Source organism: Canis lupus, chromosome 1 (assembly GCF_048164855.1).
Source record: "Canis lupus baileyi chromosome 1, mCanLup2.hap1, whole genome shotgun sequence".
Taxonomy (NCBI): domain Eukaryota; kingdom Metazoa; phylum Chordata; class Mammalia; order Carnivora; family Canidae; genus Canis; species Canis lupus.
In genome coordinates, this window is record NC_132838.1 from 66,865,561 (window position 1) to 66,887,391 (window position 21,831).

General features: G+C 39.5%; 1 long non-coding RNA gene and 1 pseudogene across 1 annotated transcript; one reads left to right on the forward strand and one right to left on the reverse strand.

Moving 5' to 3' along the window:
* Nucleotides 1–1,915: 1,915 nt before the first annotated feature.
* Nucleotides 1,916–3,897, forward strand: LOC140605278 (U2 small nuclear ribonucleoprotein B'' pseudogene; annotated as a pseudogene).
* A 5,243-nt stretch (nucleotides 3,898–9,140) lies between these two features.
* LOC140637162 (uncharacterized) lies at nucleotides 9,141–20,123 on the reverse strand. The gene is made up of 5 exons (XR_012034415.1): nucleotides 18,118–20,123; nucleotides 17,873–18,024; nucleotides 15,467–17,156; nucleotides 14,492–14,536; nucleotides 9,141–9,341 (listed from the first exon to the last, which is right to left on the reverse strand). It is a non-coding gene; the product is annotated as an uncharacterized lncRNA (long non-coding RNA).
* Nucleotides 20,124–21,831: the final 1,708 nt, after the last annotated feature.

Sequence of the window (21,831 nt, forward strand, 5' to 3'; positions counted from 1 at the left end):
TGAATATTCATTCAAATTTAAAGATTCTTGTATCTCATTGTGTAATTTTTATTTATTTATTATTGAAGTGTAGTTGACCAGTTGTGGAGTTTTTTGATAGAGAAATGAATCAGAGTCTATTCGTTTTTAAAATTATTAACGGGAATGTTGAATTCTATTGATTTACTCCAAAAAATAATAAAATGTCCCTTTCACTTACTTTCTAGAGAAAGGTGAAGAACAGGAGGGAATGAGCAGGGCACAGGGAATGGAGACTAGGAGACTCAGTGAAAATCAAATTTGTAATCATGTCTGATGCTTAGAGAATGCTTATTTTAGGCCAATATCATCTGAATAGGCTCACATACACTCTATGAATTGGAGACTATTATTATCTTCATATTTCAGATGTGTTTAAACTATGTGGGTCACTTATAAGCAAATTTTTCTACAATACAGCGCTGTAAATGTATCTCTCTTATGATTTTCTTAATAACATTTTCCTTTCTCTAGCTTACTTTATTGTATAATGTATAGTATATAATACACATAACATACAGAATATGTGCTAGTCAACTGCTTATGTTATTAGTAAAGCTTCCAGTCAACAATCGGCTATTTAGTAGTTAGGTTCAGGGAATCAAAACTTACACGTGGATTATCAACTCCATGGGGGCGCCCATAACTCCTGTGTTATCTAAGGGTCAATTGTACACGCATCCCCATATAGACAGACATCTGTGCGGAGGTATGTACCAACCTACAGTTCTGTGAGTTGGGGAATATTACAACCTTCATATTTCAGATGGGAAGACTGTAACACTGAGATGCTAAACGTGTCCTGAGGTCATCATACAGTATGTGGCACACCTGAGGTCTGGTCCCAGCAATGTGACTATGGTGTCTGTGCCCTAAACCACTTCACTCGGCTACCTGTTCCTGGAGAGATTGAGAGAATTCAGTAGAAAGAAACAGAGACTGAAAAAGAAAAGATGGAAAGTCAAACATGTAAAAATTGACCCACACACAATGATTAAGACTCGGACCAAAAGGTACCAACAGAGAGGAGCATGCACACATCCCACAGAGGCAAGGTGAAATCAATATAAAAAGACTCCCATTGTAACACAATCACAGAGAAAAATCCATACACACAAAAAATAAGGCATGCACGCTTTATAAAGACACAGGCAGGAGAGGGGGTGCGTCTAAATAAGCAAGACTCAAGACAAATGGGACATGCCTGCAAAAGGATCCTGGGAACCAGAATTCAGGCAGATGAGTCTTTACTGCATGGATGGCTTTATCGGTGTGATTTGAAGGGAACCATCTACCTTCAGTGATAGGGAGAAGAAGAAACTGATAGGAACTATCCCGTAGGGGAACATAAGTCCAAGATTCAGAATTTCTACTTGTTTCTTCCATTATCTACGGCTGTGTAAAAATCACTCCCAAACTTAATGGCTTAAAACAAGAACTATTTTATTATATGTCATTATTTTATGAGCCAGGAATTTGGGCATATGTACCTGGGCAAGAGTTTTGTTCTATAGGGTGCTGACTCACCCATTTTTAGCTGGTGCCTGGGTGGGGCTGAAAGATCTAAGGTAACTTCCCTCATTCACGTGATACCTTGCCACAGTCAACTGGAAGGATGGGGCTCAGCTAGGCCTCTCTCTCTCTTTCTCTCTCTGACTCTCTGTATTCTCAGGCCTTTCTCTGTGGTCTCTCCAGCAGGGCAGTCCGACTTCTTATTTTTTGTCTTGGGGCTTTAGGAGCCCAAAGCAAAAGCTGCTACCCTCATAAAAACAAGCTCCAGAGCTGCCACAGTCTCTTGCACATAGTCTCTTTCTGTTTGTCGAAATAGCCTCATGGCAGCCCAGATTCAAGAGGAAGACAAATAGGCCGTGTCTCCTGATAAAAGGAGTACCAGAGAATGTGTGGCTGCCCTTCACCTGCCACACCACTCAAGCAGAAACAGGCCAGCGATGCACAGATGTCTGAGAAGCCAGCAAGGGTCCAAACCTTGGACACTTCCCAGAAGGAAGTGCTATGGGAAGCTAACCTGGAAGGCAGAAACTGTCTCTTGAGGTAACTAGTGAATCTGAGAGTTGGATAATTATGGAAGAGGAAGGAGAGCCCCGGGGTGGCTCAGTTGGGTAAGGGTCTGCCTCCAGCTCAGGTCATGATCCGGAGTCCTGGGATGGAGCCCCGAGTTGGGCTCCCTGCTCAGCGGGAAGCCTGCTTCTCCCTCTGCCCCTGCCCCCCTGCTCATGCTCACTCTCTCTCCCACATTCTCTCTTTCAAATAAATAAATTCAAAAAAAGAGAGAGAGAAGAAAGAAAGAAAGAAAGAAAGAAAGAAAGAAAGAAAGAAAGAAAGAAAGAAAGAAAGAAAGAACTGTGTTGTTAGAGTCACACACTTTGTTTGGAACTAACTAGATACACTTACTTGGCCCCAAAGGTTATCTGTGTGTTCTTAAGTGTTACATCGCACCTATTGCCTTACCTGCCTACGTGACCCCCTGTTCCCACTCCACAGATCCTAAGTTCTGATAATTTGCATTGACCTTCATGTTTCTGGAGTTTCTTCCATCTGTAAATACAGCGGGGCCTGCAAGATTCATTACTAGCCCGTTGAGTCCGGATGACTCTCCTCTTCTATTTGCCGATCAAGAGACACACCCAACGGGAGGAGTGGAGACACGAAGAGCCATAACACTGACAACAATGCAATTATATTAGCAGGGTTTTCCTTTTTTTCCCTGGGTCAAACGAGAATAGTTCGAGGCCACATGAGCAGTTTGCACACGGGCATTGGCTCTGGAGTCAGGTAGAAATCTGCCAAAGTGTTTGCAAAACAGACAACTCGTGTGAGCTGGATCTTAGATGAACTGAGTACTACTTATTTTCTAGGATTGTTGGGATTATTCAAGAAAACGGATACCGTGTGGATAGCACAGAATAGTCCTTCAATACATGGAAGCAATGGTTACGAACACCAGGTCGACCCCTCAGCATAAGGTGGTAGGGAACTGGAACAAAGGAATAAAACCCAGGGGTGCAGCCTGGGGTCTGGTCAAGCCTCGGTGCACCTGACCAGCGCAGGCCCCAGGCAATTTGAAACAGTTTAACTGCAAACACGGATATCAGACCAAATCATATAATTTACATGAACAATATGAAAGACAAAATTAAAAAAGAAGAATTGAAGTGATCCCTGTACGCCTTGTTTTCTCAGTTTGGCCCTGTGGTAGGTATTGTAGCTTTACAGACCATGAAGATGAGGGGGCAAGCCTTTGTTATTTTTAAGGAACTGGGCTCATCCACAAATGGCTTGAGACAGTTACAAGGATTTCCATTTTATGGTAAACCAATGCGAACCCAGTAGGCAAAAACAGATTCGGATATAATATCTAAAATGCGTGGCACTTTGGCTGACAAAGAATAGAAGAAGGGAAAGAAAAAAGCAAAAACTGTGGAACAGACTGCGACCACTGCAAACAAAAAGCCTGGTCAGGGAACACCAAATGCAGCAAATGCCCAAGGAAATTCAACACCAAATCCTCAGGTCCCTGATTACCCTCCAAACTATATTTTATTCCTCAACAATTTACCAGAAGAGACTAATGAGATGATGTTGTCTATGCTGTTTAATCAGTTTCTGGGCTTCAAAGAAGTACGTTTGGTACCCGGGAGGCATGACATTGCTTTTGTTGAATTTGAAAATGATGGACAGGCTGGAGGTGCCAGGGATGCTTTACAGGGATTTAAAATCACACCGTCCCATGCCATGAAGATCACATATGCCAAAAAATAACATATGGCATAGTTGTCTTTAAAGGACTTGGTGTTATTTAAAGTGTTTGTTTTGATGACATTTGGTCAGGCCATTTTAATAGTTGGGATGTGGGGGAGTGACAGAGAAATTTTTGTGAATTCTAAAAAATAACCTAGTTTTTGTTTAGCCTTATTGAACTATAAAATATGAAGGCCTCATTTTTGTACGATTAACTTTTATTTGTATTCTATAAAAAAAAAACCTCTGTGCATCTAAACTTTAATTTCTAAATATTTTAATTATCTTCCATCTATAACACATGATTACACATACAGTATGTACATACTGTTTAAAAGTATAACTCAGATTTACATTCAGGCAGAAAACACATGTTACACCATGGGTTTCACCCAAATTTATTTTCAGAATTCATTCTATTTTAAATTTGATTTCACCAGTGTCTGATTCAACTGATACATTTGCTCATCCATTCTTCATGAGCATAAAAATTTAGAAGGTATTATTGTTGATGGAAAGTAGTAATTTAAAAGTGACATCTTCTATGGCTATCATGGCTGTGCGTGTGTGTAAGCATATTTAGAGAGCAATTATTTCTTGATTATTCTTTTTTTTAAGATTGTATTTATTTATTCATGAGAGATGCAGAGACATAGAGAGGCAGAGACACAGATGGAGGGAGAAGCAGGCTCCATGCAGGGAGCCCCATGTGGGACTCAACTGGGACCCCTGGATCATGCCCTGGGCTGAAGGCAGGTGCTCAACTGCTGGGCCACCCAGGGATCCCCTATTTCTTGATTATTCTAAGTGTGCTTAAATGTACACTTTTCAAGTGTATATAGGACCCCAAAAGAAAGTTCCCGCTAGGCTAGTTGTCTTTGACTATAGAAAAGTAGTTAAAATAGATCCTTGCATCCCCTGAGTCTGGCATTTTCTATACCAGAGCCTCATCACCAGGACATCACAGATTATGTGTTTCCTCTTCTCTGTAACCTCCAATTAGAATTAATCTCTCCCAGGGGGCGCTTGGGTGGCTCGAGGGGTTAAGCATCTGCCTTTGGCTCTGGTCAGGATCCCCAGGGCCTGGGATTGAGCCCCACATCCTGGGCTCCTTGCCCAGTGGGATGTCTGCTTCTCCCTCTCCCTCTGCCTGCTGCTCCCCTACCCCCCTCTCTTTCAAATACATAAATAAAATCCTCAAAAATAAATAATTAATCTCTCCCTCATATACCTTTGTTATAAAGGGGTGTATGTTGTATTTTTTAAAATAATTTTAGCATTTTTATTTGATGCTTTAAGAATTGTTTGTTCATGCCCGTCTCTCTCACTTGATTACAAGCTCCTGAAGGCAAAAGACCCTAAACCTGTGTTCAAAATACCAACCAAAATGCAAATCAAAAGACTCCATATGAAAACACATTCAATAAAGGGGATTAAGTCTGCTAATGCACACAGAGAAACCAGTCACGTACTTCATTAACCTGCCCAAAACAGTAACATAAAGTAATAAATACTAGCTTTTTACAGCAACAGAAGTATTTTTTTTAATATGATGGACTATTTAAAGCATACAGCCTTACTGGAGTATTTATGACTGATTTTATTCCAAAAATATATCATCTCACGTCTTGAGACAGAAGGGCAACCAGTGCAACCTCTGGATTGCTGACCCGGGCTATGCCAAGGGTCGCCCGAGGGACAGCAGCAGCAGCCAGGCCTTGGAACTTGTCAGAAATGCAAAATGTCTGGCTGCACCCACATCTGCTGAATCAGAATCTCTGGATGCAGGAATCAGAAATCTGTGTTTTAGCAAACCTTCTGGGGGACTTCGATGCACACTAAAGTTTGAGGGAGATTAATCCGAACATTTATTAAAATTCCAAGCGAGGAGAGAACTAAGGAGGCCTTTCGGTCTAGCTCTTTACTTACTGGATGAGATGCAGAGGCCAAGAAGGGATAAAGCACTTGCTTCAGTGGCAGAACCAATATCACAACCAGAATCCTTGATTCCAGACCCACGTCCTTCTCACTTTAACCGCCCTAAAAATGTCATTTTCCCTTAAAACAAAACACAGTGGTTTTGAATGAATACTAGGTGGAGTTTGAATTCATGTTGGGTGGAATCGGGGATCCAAACTGCAGTCACTTGCTGCAAATTGTTCAATTAATCAAAAGTCATTAAATAGAAAGAAGCAGGGTAAAGTTGCATCCTCTTGGCTGCTGGGAAGGAATCGGGCAGCCCGTGACCCTTCTATCCATTCTGTCCCTGAGCAGTAACCACACAGGCACTCGCATGTGTGCACGCAGGAATCCACGGGAAATTTCACTCCAGACACGCCACCCCATCACGATGAAGCCATTTCCCCCTCCGCGACGCGTTTAGGAACATCAGGCCTCCCTGTCTTGTCCTGACATCGTGAGTGGGAAAGCATTTGTTCTTCTACCGTGAAGTGTTATGTTGGGTTTTTGTGGATTTCCTTTTTCCAGTTGAGGGTGTATTCTTGTGTTCTTTCTTTGCTGAGTATTTCACAGGGAATAGATATAGAATTTTGTCAAGTGGTTTTTTTCTGTTTGTTGAGGTAAGTTTTCAATCTGACTTTTCATTTTTAGCTTGTAAGGTAGTGAATACATTGCTACATTTCCTGTTAAACCAATCCTCTATTCCTGGATACAGCTCAGCTTGGTTATGACGAATTATCCATATTTGGGGGCTCAATTTGCTAAAATTTTGTTTGGGACTTTTATAAAGATGCTTATGAGGGATAGTGATGAGTAATTTTTCTTATTTGTTTGTTTTATTATGTTTCTTGGAATGCCTTTGCGTGGTTTTGGAGTCAGTTTCATAGTAACTTCATAGTGAACAAGTTGGAGAATATGACTTCCTCGTTAATTTTTGGAACAGTGTGTCTAGAATTAATATTGTTCTTCCCTTAGATATTTGTTAGAGTTTACCCAGTAAGCAATGTGAGCCTGGAGTTGTCTTTGTGGGAAGCTTTATAACCACAGTTTCAACCTCATTAACAGGTATAGGAGTATTTAGATTATTTATTTGTTCATGAATGAGCTTCAGGAATTAATGCTTTCAGGGAATTTGACAATTTCCTCCCTCCTTCTTGACCTGGAAACTCTCTCAAAGCATTGTGGTGAGGATAGCACAGTCCTCACCTCATGGGTTTCCCATCCATCAGAAATCAGAAATCACTCTCCTTGTAACTCTAGGTGCAGTGTTTTGAAATTATTGTTCCATATTATTTATACATTTTTTATTTGTTCCTTATGTGTGGATAAACTCCATCCCTGTTTCTTCATCATGGCCAGAAGTGGAAGTGTTCTTTTGATTGGCCTTTGCATGCCATTTATTTTTCCATGCGTGGTCTCCTTTTTCCTATGCTTTTACTTTTACCTTAGCCGCTCTTTTCTATTTAAATTCCAGTCTTGTAGACAGCATATAATTGAGTCTTTCTTTAAAAAAAAAAAAATCCTAACTATCTCTGCATTTTAATTGGTGTATTAGGCCATTTACATTAAATACAATTATCAATACTTATAGGTTTAAATCTATTAACTTTTGGTATTTGTTTTCTTAGTTTCCCATCTGTAATTTGATCCATTTTTCCTGCCTTCATTTGGATTGCATGTTGTTTTTTAATTCTATTTTATTTTTGTTCTATTTTATTCCTAATACTGTTAAGATTTTCTCTTTTTTTTTCTTTTTATAATAGATTATGATGTGATTTAACATGGTTTTCTGAGTAACTTTTATTGACTTTTCCAGGTCAGTGGGTCTATCAGTTTTCATCAACTTTAGAAAACATTTACACGTTTTGTCTTCAAATGTTTTTCTGACATCTCATCCTTTTCCTCTGGAATTTCAATTACACATATATTAGAAGGCTGGACATTGTCCTACTGGACCTGGATTCTTTGTTTTTTCAATCTAATTTTCCCTCCTGTACTTCATTATGGATAGTTTCTATTGCTATGTCTTCAAGTTTACTGATCTCTTATTCTACTGTACCTAGACTGTTCTTAATTCCATACAGTGCATTCTTCATATCTGATGTTGTATTTTTCCTCTCTAGAAGTTCCATGTTGGGGATCCGTGGGTGGCGCAGCGGTTTGGCGCCTGCCTTTGGCCCAGGGCGCGATCCTGGAGACCCGGGATCGAATCCCACATCAGGCTCCCAGTGCATGGAGCCTGCTTCTCCCTCTGTCTGTGTCTCTGCCTCTCTCTCTCTCTCTCTCTCTCCTCTCTCTGTGACTATCATAAATAAATAAAAAAAAAAATTAAAAAAAAAAATAGAAGTTCCATGTTGGCCATTTTTATAGCTTCGATATTAAAAAAGATTTTATTCTCATCATTTCATGTTTTGCTCTACCTCCTTGAACATGTGGGTCATATTTATAAGAGCTGTTTATATGTCATTGCCAATTTCAACATCTCTGTTATTTCCAGATTAATTCCTATTGATTCAATTTTATAATAGTATGGGTCAGAATTTTCTTACTCATTTGAAGAAGATTTTTAATTTTGATTTTGTGGATTTATAGTATCAGTTGCTCTATTTTGTTATATTCCTTTAAATTCTCTTAAATTTTGTTCCAGCGTGTTACTTATAATATGTAAGCTATAGGTAAGTTATGCAATAGGAAAGTTACCTATAATCAGATCATTCTGAGTTTTCTTTCAAACTTCATTATAGTGGGGCTGTAGAGTTAAAACTAAAATTTCAAATGCTGCCTTGTTACCTTTGGCCTCACAGGTCCCCACAGGCCTAGCTATGTGTTTCCCTGCTCTCATGGGAAAGTCTATCCATCTGGTTAGTTCCCTTATCAGTTGGACCAGCTGCACTGTACTAGGTCGTCAACTTAACATGTCTTATCTCCTGCCAGTCCACAAAACTATTCAAACAAGCCGATCACAACATCTCATAAGAACCAAGGGGCACCGCTTATAAACTACAAAGCCTGCCTGCATAGCCACATTGGAATTACTTTGCTCCCAAAGGCAATGCCATGTGACCCTCGTGGAATTTGCTGCCAATCTCTTCTGGCACCATCGTTGGGTGCATGTGTTTGACAATCCTGTACTATTTAGTGTAAGAGACCCTTCCTGCACCAACAGGGTGAGTAGGAGTTCATCAGAACAGTGCCTAAAGCAACTCACAGTCTAGTGATAATGTAATTTCATGAAGATAATACTCTTTTTTCTTTTTTATAATAAATTTATTTTTTATTGGTGTTCAATTTGCCAACATACAGAATAACACCCAGTGCTCATCCCATCAAGTGCCCCCCTCAGTGCCCGTCACCCATTCACCCCCACCCCCCGCCCTCCTCCCTCTCCACCACCCCTAGGAAGATAATACTCTTGAGAATTCTATCAGATGAGCCTTGTATTATATGATCTTCACACATTTTCAGGTAGGAACATGAACAATTTCCAAACCTGCGTGATTTCTAGGAATTATTCTTCTCCTCCTTCATGGTGGTGCTTTATGTGATCCTCAGGGAGTTTTCAAAACCTCTTCCTTATTATATGTAGATGACTTTTCAGCTAAAGACTCAAAAGAAAAAAAAAAAAAAGACTCAAAAGATTCCTCTAAAAATCTCTGGAACTCTTTCTGTGCAGTTCTTTCCTCTCCAGTAATCTCAATAGCAAATTTTAGCCAACTTAGCCTCCCTAAATTTTGACTTTTTACTCTTCAACTTAGTAAGACTCTTGGGTTCTGTTTGGGTTCCTATAACTTTACTGTGGCATGAAAACTCTCTCCAAGCTACTAGAAAATATTAGGGCACATACTATTTAGTTGTCTTCTCTCAGGAGTCACAATTCTGTGCTGTTTGTTATCCAATATCTGACAACTTTTATTTCCTTTTTTTTTTTTTTTTGACAACTTTTACTTCTTACATGTTCTCTTTTTAAAATTGTTTAAGGCAATGGATGTGGGTAAAATCTGACCCCTATTAGATTCATCTTGACTGGAAGGGAAAGTTCTCATCTAAAATTTTAAAGTGTATTTTTAAACAAATAATTATGTGCTCAAAAATGGAAAAAAATGTTTGTTTATGTATACAATGGAATATTACTCAGCCATTAGAAATGACAAATACCCACCATTTGCTTCAACGTGGATGGAACTGGAGGGTATTATGCCGAGTGAAGTAAGTCAATCGGAGAAGGACAAACAGTGTATGTTCTCATTCATTTGGGGAATATAAATAATAGTGAAAGGGAATATAAGGGAAGGGAGAAGAAATGTGTGGGAAATATCAGAAAGGGAGACAGAACATAAAGACTCCTAACTCTGGGAAACGAACTAGGGGTGGTGGAAGGGGAGGAGGGTGGGGGTTGGGTGTGAGTATTTTTCAAATAGAAGTAGAAGCTAAATTCCCCTTTAAAAATTCTGAGAATTTATAGATGTGCGAAAGACTTTGTTTTTAAAGATTTACTTTGAAACCCTGGAGACTGTTGATTTTCACCAAGATGTATGTTATTCTTTGGCAAGTTTCCTATTTTTTCTCAATGCTGTCTCTCAGATCTCTTGCCATCATATATCTCTAGATTAAAATAAACTCCTATCTGATCTTTCTGGCTCCACTCTCAACCTCGTGTTGGATCTCTTGCCCATCAATGCAGAATAGATTTTTCCTTACAACTCTCTTCATCATAATATCCCACTGAAACTTGAAAGATATTTTTCTAATGCTTACATAATTAAATAAAAACTTTCAAGATTTGGACTACTTTATAAACTAAACCACAGAACAAATGTTATTTATTAATAGAATTATGCTCTGCCTAAATTTAAAAAGCCCTAACTTATTTCCATTAACAATGTGAGTCACAGAGTCAATGGTATTAAACTGCAATATGTTTAGCTTCCCTCCCAACTTTTTTTTTTTTTAGTTTATTTGCCAGTATTTGAATGCTGCTTGAGGGATAATTCTCTTCATTTCTTGATCTAACATTTATTGAATGTTCACTATTTTCCAAGTGCTATGATATATATGTTAGATATATAGATGACAGTTATTATAAGCTTATATATAATATAGTGATTATGCTTTACATATGATAATCATATAATGACATAATACTTAATTTTAATACAATCTTATGAAGTAAGATTCCACACCTATTTTCATTTAACAGTTGAGGAAATATTCAATTAGAGAGATACACAGTGATTGTATCACAGATATGAGATGTATATATGATCTTTCTGTTTCCAGAATAGAAAGATCTTAACAATTATATATAAATGAGCAATGTATGATGCAATATTCTATTTGTTGAGGGAATCTTGAAATAACAAATTACAATTCAAGCAAAAAAATTATAAGAAAAAAGTAATATATGATAATAAAGTATAAAAGCCACAATGGTTATTTAACAGTCATGTAATGTTAGAGGCTCCTGGGTGGCTCAGTTGGTTAAGTGTCTGCGTTCAGCTCAGGTCATGATCCCGGGCTCCTGGGATTAAGCCTGCTTCTCCCTCTCCCTCTGCCACTTCCCCTGCTTGTACACTCTTTCACTGTCAAATAAATAAAATCTTTAAAAAAAAAAAGTCATGTAACTCTACATACCATTGCAAGCTCTTATATATCACACCACTTTTTTAAACCTATTTAACTACCATTTGAATAAATACCATTTGAATAAATACCATTAAGAATATAGCACAAAATATTTAAGAAAAATTTTCAGAGGCATAAAAGGAGTAAATAAATGTGCCATGTATTCTCAGTTCATTATGGTCAATTAGATGAAAAACTAAACCAAATATTCTCTTTAATAAGATTATATATAATAGCTATCTGTTGACTAAATTCTACAGCAGTTGCATGGTCTCTCCAAGCATACTTCTACATAGGAAGATTTTCAAGCATACTTATACAGAAAAATTTTGCACAAGCAAAATTTCAGTAAATTTTCTTAAAAGCTGCAGAAGAAAAAAGGACAATGCTACAAATGTAGACTAAGAAAATTATATACAAAACATATACCTCTCCTTTAAAAAGTTCTCCACTGAGAAATCAAGTCTTAACTGCTTTTATAAAATTTAAGTACAAAACAATGACAAGAAAATGAGGGGGTGAATCCAAGAGATTAGAATGAAATAACAAATGAAAAATAAGAAAGCTATAGAAGAAAAGAATCAATGAGGCCAAAAGTTGGAACTTTCATCTCAGTTAAAAGAAATTAATGTTAGAAGGGCAGCGCAGAAGAAAGGGAGGAGCTGGTATAAACGGCTTCCCTTGAACTATCATGAAAATCCTGGATGAGGGACACCAGGGTGGCTCAGCAGTTGAGCGCCTGCCTTCGGCCCAGGGCGTGATCCTGGAGTTCCAGGATCGAGTCCCTCATAGGGCTCCCTGCATGGAGCCTGCTTCTCTCTCTGCCGTGTCTCTGCCTCTCTGTGTGTCTCTCATAAATAAATAAATAAAATATTTTTAAAAAGAAAAAAAGAAAATCCTGGATGATATCTTTTTTTTCCCTCATTTGGATGAAATTGTTTTTAAATGGCATAGTACAACTCTTAGCTTGAAAGAAAAGCAAGAAAACTCTAGGAGCCATAAACATAGAAATCAAGCAATTAATAGAGAGGGGAAGGTGAAGCTGATGTCCTGGCCTACAGAGCAGTCAGTCAGAACCACGTGTAGGTGCTGGGCCTCCCAGGCAAGCAGGCAGATTGAGGTGGGACCAAGACTCTACATAATGGAAAGTGTTAACATGCTTCTCTCAGAAACTGGTAGTTAAAGCATAGTAATTGACAGTTAATATTTAAAAATATTTTTAAAGCAATGAACAACAAATTAATAATTTAGAGGACAGTCAGGGAATGCACATTCCTTTCAAGCTCAAAGAAGATTTTCAGAGGTGGATCAGGTTCTGGACCGCAAAGTATTCTCCATAAATGCCAAACAATCAATAACATATGCCACATTCCATAACTACTCTGCTACTAGGATGAAATAACAAACCAATAATTTACAGCCTAATAAATAAATCAATCCAAATTATTGTAACAAATATCTGGACATTTAAAAGAGGTCCACAATTCTAGGTAAGTCATGAGCCAAAGAAGAAATCCTAATAGTGTTTATTATGAAACATTAAGTCATGAATTATAACTAAAACCCCAATAGAATAAGGCTTGTGCAATAGAATTAAAGGTTTCTAGAGGAAAATGTGTAGTCTTAAAATGCAAATATTACAAAAACTAAGAATTAATGAGCTAATCAACCAAGAACTTAGAAAAATAATAACAGGAGGGACACGTGGGTGGCTCAGTGGGTTGAGCGTCTGCCTTCAGCTTGGGTCATAATCCCAGGGTCCTGGGATCAAGCCCCACATTGGGCTCCCTGCTCCTTGGGAAGTTTTCTTCTCCCTCTACCTCTCCTCCCTGCTTGTAACCAAAAATATTTTCTTGAAAAGGACTAATAAAATAGAAAAATATGTAACAAGATTGATGGGAGAGACAGAGGGAGAGGGAAAGAGGCAGAGGAAGATGGGAAGAGAAAGAGTGTTGAGTTAAAGCAGCTCTCTCTGGGGTGCTAGTATGCTCCCATTTCTGACATTTCTGATTTCCAAAGGTAAATATCACCACTTTTGCTGATTTTAATCTACCAAAACGATGTCACGGTACACAGATTGGGAAGAGATGCACAGAGTTGGCTCTCAGCGGCCAGTACAAGCCAGCTCTACGGTACCACTGGGGAGAAGTCGCGAACAGATAATATTAGAGCTGCAAAAGAGTACACAGTGCAGTAGAAATTTAAAACATTAAAACATCAGAGAATATCTTGAATAATTCTGTGAACATAAGTGAAAACATGGGAGAACTAGACAATTTCTCAGAGAACTATATGTTACCAAATAGACCGAAAAGCAAACTAGACTAGAACTACATCATTAAGACAGTGAATTAATAGTTTAAAAGTTATCAATTATTTAAGAACACAAAACAATCAACTTGGCTCTTCAGGTTTTATAAATGAGATTTATAAAGCAATGTTTCTTAAAATCCAGCCCTCAGACCAAAAGCGTCAGCAACGTCCGAGAATGTGTCAGAAATGCCAATTCTCAAGCTCTCCTTCATACTTCCTAAATTAGAGATTCTGCGTTTGATATCACTGAATCCGTGCAGTGATGTGTGCTGAAGTTTGAGAATGATTGTTTCAAGGAAAAGCCCAACCTAAAGTTACACAAACTATTTTAGAGGCTAGAAAAAGAAGAAATTCCCCTATGAGGCCATTATAGCCTTCTGTTCAGAATCAGACATAAATACTGTAAGAAACATTATAGGCTGATGTCACGTGGAATATAAGTAAACCTTTGAGCTAAGGTGTTAATTTGCAATGGAATCCAAAAATGCCTGTGTGTGTTTGCCTCGTCGGTGTGGGCCATGACTAAGTCGGGAATATCCCAGGAACCAAAAGATGTTTTTATAAATGGAAATCAATTACTAAATTTGCCACAGTAAAAAAGGAGAAAAGCCATGTGATGATCTCTATAGGTACAGAAGGTAATTTGGGTAGGTTTAAATATCCACTTGTGACAATATTTCACTATTACTATTAACTGTTTGCCAACTAGACATAGAAAAGTTTTAACCTAATCAAAACTATCTTTAAACATTTAAAACCAATAATACTCTGATAAAATTCTAGATCTATTCCTTTTAAATTAGGAACTACACAAAGATACCTGCTATTACCACCTCTCTTCAGCATTGTACTGGGGGGTCCCCGTCTGTGTAGTGAAAAATAAAAGAAATAAAAGGTTATCAACCAGAAAGAAAGCTCATTCTTTCTTGGTGATTCTATTGTGAATACAAAAATTCAAGACACTTTACAGACAAGTTAATAAAGTTCAAGAAGATTGTTCAATATGAGATCACCATCTGCTTACATACAAGCATTAACAGGATTCCTCTGCAATAACCTTTGATGCACAATAACTTTAAAATTTTTAAGTCACTTAGGAATAAATCTAACAAACTTAGCAAAATATACGACCCTAGTTATTTAGTGATATAAACACGAAATAGATGGAGAGTATAGAGTGTTTGTGAAAAGGATGACTCAATATCTTAAAGATGTTATTTCTTCCCAAGTTAGGGTTGCCAGATTTAACAAACAAAAAAATAGAGAATACTCAATTAAACTTCAATTTCAAATAAATGATGAATAACTCTTTTATAGAACTATCTCCCAAATATTGTATGGGACATATTTACGTTAAAAAATTATTGCATGGATACCTCTATCTACCTATCTATCTAAACATATACACATATATAGGCATTTACTTACTTATATTTATATAATTTATTATTTATCTGAACTTCAAATTTAACTGGGCATCTTGTATTTTACTGGGCAACCCTACACTAAGTTAATCTAATGAATCAGTATTATCCAATATAATCCCAACAGGATTTTTCGTGGAATTTAGAAATAATCCTAAAATACATATGGAAGAGAAAAGCATGTAACATAGCAACATGAAAATGGCTTTTCCAAGAATAATGGGTAAGGAAAATCTGCACTCCTCCTGGGTCTCTCCTTTACTCTCACATGACAACTACCACACTAACAACACTCTGACACCAGCTGTGGGGGCAATTCTGTGACAGCAGCTGGGTGACCTACAATTTAACTTAATTCTGACAGTATCTACCTGGAGAAAGCATTAGATCCTTCAGGCTAGGGCTGTGTCTCAAGATGTACTTCAGGCCAATCAGCTATGACCCGGAGGTTCCCATGTGTTAGAAGGTGGAGGGGAAACAGTCAAGTATCCCCCAGACTGAAAAGGCACTTTGAGACCAGAAACGAAGCAGGCCACTCCCTACAAGGTGACTTGCTTACTGACAGCGAGGAGTGGGGAGAGAATGATGTGTGGCGGCTGCATAGTTTTTCCCTGCAAAAGTCGGGACGTAGTCCACAGATGTTATAGAGTGAGGGGCCACGCAGAAGGATGTTGTAGTGAGATCAAAGGGTTTGCACACACCTAAGGGGGGTGCATGCATCTGACCAACAGCTACTCTTCAGTTAGATCTTGCAGCACCACCTGTGAGTCAGGAAGGGCAAGACCATGTTATCCCTAACAGACTCCTGGGAGGCCAAGACAAGTCTCCCTCCACCCCTATCCTGGCCTTGGTGGGCATTTCTGAAGTATGTATATTAATCTCCAGGGGCCCGGAACAAATAGCCCCAAGGGATGTCACTGAGCAAACATGAACAAGGTGGAGAGCCAAAGATGGAGTCAGTCATTGTCAGCACTCCTACACCATTATACCCTCCTCAGGTTCAATTAATTTGCTAGAACAGCTCACAGAACTCAGGAAAACAGTCTACTTACTGTTGACCAGTTTGTTATAAAAGGATATGATAAAGAATGAGCACCCAGAGGGAAGAGATGCATAGGGAAAGTCATGTGGGAGGGGGCACAGAGAGTCCATGCCCTCTCGGGGCATACCACCTTCCCAACACTTCCATGTGTTCAGGGACCTGGAAGCTCCCCGAACCTGATAGTTTTGGGATTCTTAAGAAGGCTCCATCATGTAGGCGAGATCATAATTTACTCAATTTCCAGCTCCTTCCTCCCTTCCTGAAGGATAGGGGACTGGGCCAAAAGCTCCAAGCTTCTCCTCATGTCTTGATCTTTCTGGTGACCATTCCCCATCCTGGAGCCCATAGAGAGTCACCCCATTAGAATAAAAAACACCACTGTCACCAAGGAAATTCCAAGGGATTTAGGAAGTCTGTCAGACACAGGGGTTTAAACATCAAATATTAGAACAAAAGACGTTCCTAGTGTTCTTGTCACCTCGGGAATTATAGGGATTTTAGGAGCATTGTACAGGAACCAGGGCCAGAGACCTATATATATCTTTTTTCTATCGATTCACAGGGAGGTTTTTGCCTTAGACCTGGATGATTAAAGAGACATTTTTAAGAAGTCTAATACAAAGCAAGGGAATGCCTTCCTCAAAGACTAGCTCAGAAACCTCAGCCCTGGTTACACCTGCATTGGCCTATTCACTCCTGCCAGGTGGCGACAAGAGGGAAAGGCACACCTCCACATCACAGTCCTTGCTTTCATCTGTTTTCTTCTCTTCCCATCAGGGACTCAAAGAGTGCTTTTGATTTGTGGCAATAAAAAGCAAAAAATGAAAGTATGAGAATTTGAAAATGAGTCATGACAGTCATTTGACCTTCATAACATATTCCAGGCATGATCTGATCTTAGCCCCGGCCTGCGAATAGGTCCAGCGTCTAAGAGAAAAGTAGACCAGATGGGAGGACGGTGTCTGTAAGATCAGTCTGGAATCCTCCTCGTAGATAGATGCAGCTGAGGAACAGGAAATCTGGAGAAAAATCATACTTACATAAAAATGCAGTCATGAGTAGAACTTGTATCAGTCGGGATTCTTTTAGGAGCAAGAAACAAAAATCAACCCAACCTAACAAGCACAGAGGAATATGTTGGAGGACTGGAGGATATGGGACATCTTTACACAATCTCAGAGTCAGTCTTGGAAAAGCAAGGAGCCAAAGCATCTATGGGGAAAATGGAAAGGAATAAGTCACAGCCAGATGGGATTGATCAGCTCCAATTGCTTTTTCCACCTTTCTTCACATTCCACGTGAGCTTCAAATTCCAAGGAGAGAGAAGCATCTGATTGGTATAACTTGGGCCACATGCAGATCCCCTGGCCGGGGGAAATGGGGACATCTTGATTGATAGTTCCTTGGTTGTATCCAATAGTGAAGAAGTAGTTTTCCCCCCGAAAGTTCAGGGGACCATTTCAAAAGAAGAGGAAATGGATTTTTGGCAGCCACAAACAACAGATGTCCACTGCACGACCAAATAACACAGGTTTTGGGAAATGTACCAACGTAACACAATCACATTGTGATTATCAGTTGAACCTTGGAGCAAGACTGATTTTTTATACATGACAGGAAAGATTTTCTCAAGATGAGTTATTCCAGGAAAAGGTTACTACTCGGGCAGAAAAAGGAGTAGGGTTGGAGGTATTATGCTGACCCAGGGTGTTATTCTAGAACTACTCCTGCTTACGGTGGCTGCTGGGAATTCGGTTTGTTGTGGGAGGTGCAGCCAGCAACAACCATGAGGAAAGATAAGCCACGTTCTTGAGCTTCAGTACCCAGGACAGCAGTTGAGCGTCCTCCCAGGTCAAGGCAGGCACCTCCAGAGGGAGTGGCGGGGAACTGATGCGCGCCAAGGACAAAGCAGAACAAAATGAAACAAAGCAAAACCCAAAAACCTCCCTCCCTGATAACAAAACAAAACAGTGCAGTTACTTGGGCTGCATGAGAGTTTTCTCTGGCTGAGGTGAGGATGGGGTTTCTTCAGTGGTGATGGGTAGACGGTCCGTGGCCAGCGGAGAAGCACTTGAATCATCAGCGGCGGCAGCAGCAGCAGCAGCCCGGAGATGAGCATGCAGAGGGCAAGATCTGCTGTCTGCTGAGTAAGCACGTGCACCTGCACCCCTCGGGAGGACCGTGGGATCACTCTCGCGGCATGAGGTAGCCCACAAAGACAAAGAAGAGAAGAGAAACACGTATGTGTGTAATCTGTGAATGGGCACACATATGCACCTGTGTGTGTATAATGAACATAATGTCCATTTCACGTAGGAAATACTTGATACTTGTATTTCCAACAGTTTTTCGGCTCCCACTTACAATATTTTGGCTGTACAGAAGCTTTCCGTCCTGGTGGTCCCCAATATTGTCCTCTCCTCTGCAGTGCTTTCCATTTCTTTCATGGTTGGGAGGTGCATGTCTACAAAGGACAGTATTATGTCAGTCATTCACGTTAAAAGATGTTGGCATGGGCAGTGGGCTGTCAGTGGGTGCTCCTCGGGGTAGGCCCCGTGCTCCGTGTGGTCCCTGCTGTAACCAGGACCCTCCCCCCTGCAAATGGTGAGCAGCTTCCAGCCTGAAGGGCCACACTCCAAAGAGGACAGAGGAGCGCTTCGGCTAGTCCCTCTCTGCTCACCACCAGATGTTCTGCTAATCAATAAATAAATGGTAGAAAAGGCTTCGTGTTGGTGAGATGGATTCTTGTTGGTGGAACTAAATGACATGGGGTAAAATTTTCAGAGATGCCTTCTGCTCTTGCTCGAACAGTACCCCAGAATCGAGGGACCCCTGAGTCCTATTTGCCCAAGGGTGGCACCAAGATTTGATCTCTGGTGAAGTGTTTTGCCTACTACTAATAATTTGATAAATGGTTGCACGTGCAGAGGAATTTGTTCTGAAAATGGCTTTCTTTATAACCTGATAGAGGTTGTGGGGAAGTCGTTAATCCTCATCCACTTCCGGCTCTTGGAGACTACTATTAATTAACAAAACAGCTCAAGAGTTGCCCCAAATAAGATTGGCTCAGGCCAATTCATAAGAACCAGTTCAACATTCACCGGTGTTTTCTTCTCATTTATTTCGTGATTTTATCTTTTATATCTAACTCTTGATCCATCTGGAGGTTTTAATTTCAAATGCCTACAGGACTGGAGCCATTCATATAAATGCATGAGACAAGCTGGCATAGAACAGGAGGTAGGAAGAATCGTGCCAAACTGCAGAGCACCAGGGGGCCACCACTCCTCTATTCACGCCAACTGTGGCCATCTGGGGATGAGCGTCCAGTATTGCTATATTTTCTGATTTACTTTTTCTTCACAGTTTTCTGAAACATTTGTATTTTGTCTAAAATTTCTCTGATTTTTAGAATACCAGGCAACAAACAGTATATATTTGTGGCCCAGTTACGGTACAAGGGTAGCCAGTCTGTAATATTTGCTTTACCGTATAAGAGGTGGATGCGACATACTTTTTCCCTCCAAACAGGCAATTTCCCCCCAAAATGTTGAAAACATAGCCTTTAGTTTTAAATTCATCTTCTTCCTTTATCAAGTACTGTACACTTGTATACCAGCAGCTATTATTTCCCACACACTTGGATAAATTTGAGAATAACTTCTCCATCTCCAACAACATTTAGATTTTGACTTGGAATTTTTTTTAAAAGACTTCATTTATTTATTCATGAGAGACACAGAGAGAGAGAGAGAGAGAGGCAGAGACACAGACAGAGGGAGAAGCAGGCTCCATGCAGGGAGCCCCATGTGGGACTCAATCCCAGGTCTCCAGGTTCACGCCCTGGGCCAAAGGCAGCGCTAAACCATTGAGTCATCTGGGCTGCCCTTGACTTGGAATTTTTTTTTTCCTTGACTTGGATTTTTGATCGCAAATTAAGTCCTTATTACTTCGGATAATTTTTAAAACAAAAAACCACAATTTTTAAAACAACATTAATTTTTAACACAGTAAATAATTAATGTTATTGAAGTCTTATTTAAATTTTTGTATATTTGTTTTATTTCTAAGTATTTGAGTTAAGTTTTTTTTTCTAGTTATAAGAATCTTAAAGTTTATTCTTTTAGGTGTTCTAAATATATATATTCAAATATATAATTGAATAATTGGTCACTTTCTGAGCTAGCAAACATTTTATGTAACATGCAGAGTTTTTATTTGTTGAAAGCTTGCAAGGGCTCAACAGTAAAACTGTCATGCCTTGGAGCTGTTTATTTTTTAAAGGTTTTATTTATTTTAGAGAGAGAGAGAGAGAGAGAGCATGACACAGCAGATAAGGGCAGAGGGAAAGAGAGAAGCAGATTCCCCACTGAGCAGGGACCCGGCCACGGGGCTTGAATCCAAGACCCTGGGAATCACAACCTGAGTTGAAGGCAGCCACTAAACCAACTGAGCCACCCAGGTGACCCTGGAACTATTTTTTGAAGTAATTCCATTATTGGATATATGTCTTGTGATTCTAGTTATTTTTATTTTCCTAAAAAAATATTTTATTTACTTATCAAAAGTTTTCTATGGAGCTATTTTTGCTCTTTTAGTAATGTGATTTTTATTCAGATAATTCATAACACCAAGTTTTCATAACACCAAGTGGAGAATAAATAACATTTATTGATGCCAACGATGTGCCTCTGTTCTATGAGCACTGGGGAGTAGACATTCAAGGCCCCGCTTTTCAAGAAACTTAGATTCTCAGAAGCAAAGACAGATAATAAACCAAGAAATAATGTTTTACAATATCAAGTAATGAAAAATACTCTGGTGAGATTAAGAGTGTGGTATGAGGGGACTCCAGGTGGCTCAGTTGGTTAAGTGGCCATTCTTGGTTTGGGCTCAGGTCGGGATCTTGAGGTCGTGAAATCGAGCCCCACCTTGGTCTCTGAGCTCCACAGGCCCAGAATCTGCTTGGGGTTCTCTCTCTCCCTCTGCCTCTTCTCTTGCTCTCTCAAATAAATAAATATATCTTTTTTTTTTTTTAAGTGATGTGATAGGAAGTGACAGGCTGAGGAATGTGGAGGAATTATGAGTAGTCAAGAAAAAAGAAGAAACCACCTCTCTGAGGAAGTGACATTGAAGACATCGTTGACAAAATGTCAATATTGATTTCCTAAATCCTAGCTATTTTGAGGAAAATGTGATAATGCAAAACATATTTGCTGCCTGTGTGACTGCAAACTTAGGGTGTACTGTTTAAGTTTCAGTTTTATCAAAATAATAATCAAGCTTTAAAACAACAAATGATTCTGTCAAAAAAAAAAAATGAAATAGAGCACTTATCTGTCAATACTCCGTGAGTGGTCATGTCATCCAAGAAAACAGGCATGGATTTGGGAGATAATAGATAATACTGTCAATATAAGACATCTAAAAATCAATACATATGCATCATATGTTCATACAACGAGTTAGGAAAGGCACGCTTGACTGTGAAATTCTGACTCAGTGACTGTTTTGTGTTGTATTATTTTCCAGGAATACAATTGTCAGAATTCGGCTGTAACTTCTGGGGCTGCAGTAGGAACACTGAGAACTGGGATCCCTGGGTGGCGCAGCGGTTTGGCGCCTGCCTTTGGCCCAGGGCGCGATCCCGGAGACCCGGGATCGAACCCACGTCGGGCTCCCGGTGCATGGAGC